The sequence below is a fragment of the Aegilops tauschii genome, chromosome 3 (genome assembly GCF_002575655.3).
Source record: "Aegilops tauschii subsp. strangulata cultivar AL8/78 chromosome 3, Aet v6.0, whole genome shotgun sequence".
Classification (NCBI taxonomy): domain Eukaryota; kingdom Viridiplantae; phylum Streptophyta; class Magnoliopsida; order Poales; family Poaceae; genus Aegilops; species Aegilops tauschii.
The window spans coordinates 480,568,202-480,574,831 of NC_053037.3; positions in this window are offsets into that span (position 1 = coordinate 480,568,202).

Here is a 6,630-nt window from a genome sequence, read left to right on the forward strand (position 1 = left end):
GGCACCCGACTGACCAAGGTCTTGATGGATGGCGGCAGTGGCTTGAACATTTTGTATGCTGAGACTCTCCGAGGGATGGGCATTCCTATGTCCAAGCTTAGTGAGAGCAACATGAGATTCCACGGTGTCATCCTAGGGAAGAAAGCCGATTCACTCGGCCAGATCACTCTTGACGTGGTTTTCGGTGATTCAAAGAATTACCATAAAGAACAGTCAACATTTGAAGTTGTGGATTTTCACAGTGCCTATCATGCTATTTTCGGCAGACCTGCATATGCCCGTTTCATGGCTCGACCATGTTACGTGTACCTCAAGCTGAAGATGCCTAGTCCCAGGGGCGTGATCACAGTCACTGGCAATCGGCAGAGAGCAGAAGAGTGCCTCCAGAAGGGCTCAAAGATTGCTGATGAACAAATGGCAGCAATAGAAATGCAAGAATATCAGAAGAATGCAGATCCGAGAGATTTGTTGCGTGCCAAGAAGCCTGCTTCAGAGTCTGCATTTCAGTCGTCCGGTGAAACAAAGCCAGTTCACATTCACCCGACCGATCCCAATGCTGCTCTGACTCATATCTCAACAACACTCGACAGCAAATAGGAAGAAGCGCTCATCCAGTTCCTTCATGAGAACTGGGTCATCTTTGCATGGAAACCTTCTAACATGCCAGGTGTACCCAGGGGACTGGCTGAGCACCGTTTGCGAGTTGACCCGAAGGCAAAACCCGTTAAAAAGCATCTCCGTCGGTCCGCCGTGGAGAAGAGGAAGGCAATTGGTGAAGAGGTGGCTCGGCTTCTGGCAATTGAGTTCATCCGCGAGATATACCACTCCGAGTGGCTTGTCAATGTTGTCATGGTCCCGAAGAAAGATGATTCATTGCGCATGTGTATTGACTTCAAGCATATCAATCGGGCCTGTCAGAAAGATCATTTCCCTCTCCCTGCATCGACCAGATTGTCGACTCAACTGCGAGATGCGAGTGTTTATCTTTTCTGGATGCGTATTCCGGGTACCATCAGATCCGACTGTATGGACCCGATGAAATAAAAACAACTTTTATCACCCCGTTCGGGTGCCTTTGCTATGTTACCATGCCCTTTGGTCTCAAGAATGCTGGTGCCACATTCATGCGCATGATTCAGAAGTGCCTGCTCACTCAAATCAGTGTGAATGTGGAAGCATACATGGATGACATCGTGGTTAAGTCGCGTTTCCGACCTGCTGACTGACCTAGCTGAAACCTTTGCCAATTTAAGAAGATATGATATCAAGCTTAATCCATCGAAGTGTACATTCGGAGTCCCAGGTGGAAAGCTGCTCAGTTTTCTCGTTTCTGAACGGGGAATCGACACAAACCCAGAAAAAGTTGGTGCAATCCTCCGAATGAAAAGCCCTGTGCGTGTGCACGACGTTCAGAAGCTTACTGGTTGTTTGGCTGCATTGAGCCGATTCATCTCTCGTCTCTGTGAAAAGGCATTGCCTCTTTACCGACTGATGAAATAATCTGACAAGTTCGAGTGGACTCCTAAAGCCGAAGCAGCGTTTGTAGAGCTCAAAGCCCTGCTTTCCACCCAGCCGGTGCTTGCTGCTCCAATCAGCAAAGAGCCTCTACTTTTGTACATTGCAGCCATTCGACAAGTTGTCAGCATAGTGCTCACGGTCGAGCGGGAAGAAGAAGGTAAAGCTTACAAGGTTCAGCGCCCAGTGTACTATATTTCTGAAGTCTTGACTCCATCCAAGCAGAGATATCCACATTATCAGAAGCTTGTTTATGAAATTTACTTGACCGCGAAGAAGGTTGCACATTACTTCTCATATCATTCAATTACAGTCGTCAGTGACGCTCCATTGTCAGAAATTCTGAACAACAGAGATGCAACTGGTTGAGTGGCAAAATGGGCGACTGAACTCCTTCTGTTGGATATCAAGTTTGAGGCAAAGAAAGCAATCAAGTCCCAGGCAATATCAGATTTCCTCGCCAAGTGGGTTGAGCAGCAACAACCGACTCAGGTTCACTCGGAACATTGGACTATGTTCTTCGATGGATCTAAGATGCTGAATGGTTCTGGTGCTGGGGTAGTCCTGGTATCCCCACGAGGCGACAAACTCAGTTACGTTCCCCAAATTCACTTTGACTCCTCCAACAATGAAGATGAATATGAGGCACTTCTATATGGGTTGTGTATGGCCATTTCACTCGGCGTCCGTCGCCTAATGGTTTACGACGACTCAGATTTAGTGGTCAATCAAGTGATGAAGGAGTGGGACATCAGGAGCCCAGCTATGACTGGTTATTGCAATGCAGTGAAAAAGTTAGGAAAGAAGTTTGAAGGGTTAGAGGTCCACCACATACCCCAACTGAAGAATCAAGCAACTGATGATTTGGCAAAGATAGGTTCCAAGCGAGAGCCCATCCCCAGCAATGTGTTCTTGGAACATCTCCACATGCCGTCAGTTCAAGAGGATCCTTTCATAGAAGAGCCCCCGCAACCAAAAAGTTCTTCCGATCCGACTGAGCTTGAGATCCCAGCCGTGGTCGACCTGATCACAGAGGTTTTGGTCGTCCTCCCCGATTGGACGATGCCATATATTGCATATCTGCTCAGGAAAGAACTTCCAGAAGATGAAGATGAGGCCCGTCAGATTGTTCGTCGATCCAAAGCCTTCATCGTGATAGGTGGACAGCTTTACATAGAGAGTGTTATTGGAGTTGCTCAGCGGTGCATCACGCCTGAAGAAGGTCGAATGATTCTCAATGATATCCACTCGGGGACCTGTGGTCACCATGCGTCCTCTCGGACCATTTTGGCCAAAGCATACCTAGCAGGATTCTACTGGCCACGAGCAAATAAATTGGCAAAAGACATAGTCGACAAATGTGAAGGCTGTCAGTTCTACTTCAACATGTCCCACAAGCCAGCATCAGCCTTGAAGACCATTCCACTCGTCTGGCCATTTGATGTTTGGGGATTGGATATGGTTGGACCTCTGAGGACTGGTAGGAGCGGCTTCACCCATCTGCTCATAGCAGTCGATAAGTTCACCAAATGGCTTGAAGCCAAACCTATCAAAAACCTCGACTCAAGTACCACAGTCAGCTTCATCAGGGAGTTAACATTCAGATATGGGGTTCTGCACAGCATCATCACGGACAATGGTTCAAACTTTGATTCAGATGAGTTCAAGGCTTTCTGTGCTTTCCAGGGCACTCGGGTCGACTATGCTTCGGTCGCCCACCCGCAGCCGAATGGGCAAGCCGAAAGAGCGAACGGTTTGATCCTCGAAGGGTTGATACCCCGATTGATGCGAGACCTCAAGCATGCAGCAGGCGCTTGGGTGGACGAATTACCATCAGTCCTTTGGGGATTGAGAACAACACCGAATCGGTCGACTGGACGGACTCCCTTCTTCATGGTCTATGGGGCTGAAGCCGTGCTGCCGAGTGATTTGCTTCACAATGCACCCCGAGTAGAGCTCTTCTCAGAAGCTGAAGCAGAACAAGCTCGACAAGATGCTGTTGATCTTCTGGAAGAAGAAAGAGAGATGGCCTTGATCCGGTCGACCATTTATCAGCAAGACCTCCGTCGATTCCATGCCAGAAACGTGAGAGGTCGAGCATTTCAGGAGGGAGACCTTGTGCTCCGAGTGGATCAGCAACGGCCTCACAAGCTTGCTCCTTCTTGGGAAGGTCCCTTCATCATCACCAAGGTGCTCCATAACGGAGCGTATCATCTTTACAATGTGGAACACAAGAATGACGAGCCACGCGCTTGGAATGCGGAGCTACTCCACCATTATCAATGACATCCAATGTCCATAGTCAGGAAACCATGACTATCTGTTGATCAACGAGCTAGTCAACTAGAGGCTTACTAGGGACACGTTGTGGTCTATGTATTCACACATGTATTACGATTTCCGGACAATACAATTATAGCATGAACAATAGACGATTATCATGAACAAAGAAATATAATAATAACCATTTATTATTGCCTCTAGGGCATATTTCCAACAGTCTCCCACTTGCACTAGAGTCAATAATCTAGTTCACATCACCATGTGATTAACACTCACTGGTCACATCACCATGTGACCAACATCTAAAGAGTTTACTAGAGTCAACAATCTAGTTCACATCACTATGTGATTAACACTCAATGTGTTCTGGGTTGATCATGTTATGCTTGTGAGAGAGGTCATTAGTCAACGGGTCTGAACCTTTCAGAACCGTGTGCTTTACGAATATCTATGTCATCTTGTGGATGCTACCACGCGCTATTTGGAGCCATTTCAAATAATTGCTCTACTATACGAATCCGGTTTACTACTCAGAGTCATCCGGATTAGTGTCAAAGTTCGCATCGACGTAACCGTTTACGACGAACTCCTTTCCACCTCCATAATCGAGAAAATTCCTTAATCCACTAGGTACTAAGGATAAGTTCGACCGCTGTCATGAGATCCTTTCCTGGATCACCATTGTACCCTCTTGACCAACTCATGGCAAGGCACACTACACGTGCGGTACACAGCATAGCATACTATAGAGCCTACGTCTAAATCATAGGGGTCGACCTTCGTCCTTTCTCTATCTTCTGCTGTGGTCAGGTCTTGAGTCTTACTCAATACTCACACCTTGTAACACAGCCAAGAACTCCTTCTTTGCTGATCTATTTTGAACTCTTTCAAAATCATGTCAAAGTGTGCTGTCTTTTGAAAGTATCATCAGGCATCTTGATCTATCTCTATAGATCTTGATGCCCAATATGTAAGCAGCTTTATCCAGGTCTTCCTTTCAAAAACTCCTTTCAAACAACCCTTTATGCTTTCCAGAAATTTTACATCATTTCGGATTAACAATATGTCATTCACATATACTTATCAGAAATGTTGTAGCGCTCCCACTCACTTTATTGTAAATACAAGTTTCTAACAAACCTTGTATAAACCCAAAAACTTTGATCACTCCATCAAAGCGTATATTCTGACTCCGAGATGCTTGCTCTAATCCATGGAAGGATCGCTGGAGCTAGCATACCTTTTAGCATCCTTAGGTTCGACAAAACCTTTCTGATTGTATCACACACAACCTTTCCTTACGAAAACTGGTAAGGAAACTTGTTTTGACATCCATCTGCCAGATTTCATAAATGCAGCTAATGCTAACATGATTCAGACGGACCTAAGCATCGCTACGGATGAGAAAAACTCATCGTAGTCAACTGCTTGAACTTGTGAAAATACTCTTTGCCACAAGTCGAGCTTCATAGACGGTAACATTACCGTCCATGTCCGTCTTCTTCTTAAAGATCCATTTATCTCAATGGCTTGCCGATCATCGGGCAAGTTCACCAAAGTCCATGCTTTGTTCTGATACATGGATTCTATCTCGGATTTCATGGCCTCGAGCCATTCGTCGGAATATGGGCCCACCATCGCTTCTCCATAGCTCGTAGGTTCATTGTTGTCTAGCAACATGACTTCCAAGACAGGATCACGCATTACTCTGAAGTAGTGCGCATCCTCGTCGTCCTACGAGGTTTGGTAGTGACTTGTTCCGAAGTTTCATGATCACTATCATAAGCTTCCACTTCAATTGGTATAGGTGCCACAGGAACAACTTCCTGTGCCCTGCTACACACTAGTTGAAGCGACGGTTCAATAACCTTATCAAGTCTCCACCATCCTCCCACTCAATTCTTTCGAGAGAAACTTTTCCTCGAGAAAGGACTCGTTTCTAGAAGCAATTACTTTTGCTTCCAGATCTGAAATAGGAGGTATACCCAACTGTTTTAGGGTATTCTATGAAGATGCATTTATCCGCTTTGGGTTCGAGCTTATCAGCCTGAAACTTTTTCACATAAGCATCGCAGCCCCAAACTTTTAAGAAACGACAACTTAGGTTTCTCTAAACGGTGTCGTCTCAACGGAATTGCGTGGTGCCCCTTTTAAAGTGAATGCGGTTGTCTCTAATGCCTAACCCATAAACGATAGTGGTAATTCGATAAGAAACATCATGGTATGCACCATATCCAATAGGGTGCAGTTATGATGTTCGGACACACCATCACACTATGGTGTTCCAGGCGGTATTAATTGTGAAACACTTTCCACAATGTCTCAATTGTGTGCCAAACTCGTATCTCAGATACTCATCTCTATGATCATATCACAGACATTTTATCCTCTTGTCACGACGATCTTCAACTTCACTCTGAAATTACTTGAACCTTTCAATAATTCAGACTAGTGTTTCATCAAGTAAATACACTCAGCATCTACTCAAATCATCTGTGAAGTAAGAACATAACGATATCCACTGCATGCCTCAGCATTCATTGGACTGCGTACATCAAAATGTATTACTTCCAATAAGTTGCTCTCTTGTTCCATCTTACTGAAAACGAGGACTTTCAGTCATCTTGCCCATGTGGTATGATTTGCATGTCTCAAGTGATTCAAAATCAAGTGAGTCCAAACGATCCATCTGCATGGAGTTTCTTCATGCATATATATACCAATAGACATGGTTCGCATGTCTCAATCTTTTCAAAACGAGTGAGTCCAAAGATCCATCTATATGGAGCTTCTTCATGCGTTTTATACCAATATGACTCAAGTAGCAGTGCC